The sequence below is a fragment of the Chrysochloris asiatica genome, unplaced genomic scaffold (genome assembly GCF_000296735.1).
Source record: "Chrysochloris asiatica unplaced genomic scaffold, ChrAsi1.0 scaffold00062, whole genome shotgun sequence".
Taxonomy (NCBI): Eukaryota; Metazoa; Chordata; class Mammalia; order Afrosoricida; family Chrysochloridae; genus Chrysochloris; species Chrysochloris asiatica.
Window position 1 is genome coordinate 15,002,038 of NW_006408580.1, and position 569 is coordinate 15,002,606.

Below are 569 nucleotides of genomic sequence, written 5' to 3' on the forward strand. Positions count from 1 at the left end.
CCAGAGAGGGAGAGGGACTGTGTGCTGATGACTGGGGGGCAGGCTTGCAGGGTATAACCTTTGGTTGGTTGCTGATGCATGGAGGGGATTGTAACCATGTTAATGAAAAGATACATGATAGGATGAATGTAAAGCTAATGTTCTCCCATGTACACTATCACATAATTCACAATAAAACATTAAAAAACAAAAAAGACATTTGCAATGAATACCTCTTGTCTTGCAAAAGTCTACCATGTGATCTCCAGCCTCATTTGTATCACCAAGGCCATGTTTTCCAACTACTGATCCTTCCTCTTTGTTTCCAACTTTTGCATTTCAATAACCAGTAATTATCAATGTACCGTCATTGCATGTTTGATCAATTTCAGACTGAGTAAGTTGGTAGAATTTTTCAGTTTCATCATCACTGGATTCAGTGGATTGCATGTAAATATATATATATATTTAAGTTTTATTGTGAATTGAGTGATAGTTTACATGGGAGAACATCAGCTTTACATTCATCCTATCCTATTTCGTGTCATTGCAATGATTACAATCCCTTGCATGCATCATCATTCAACAGC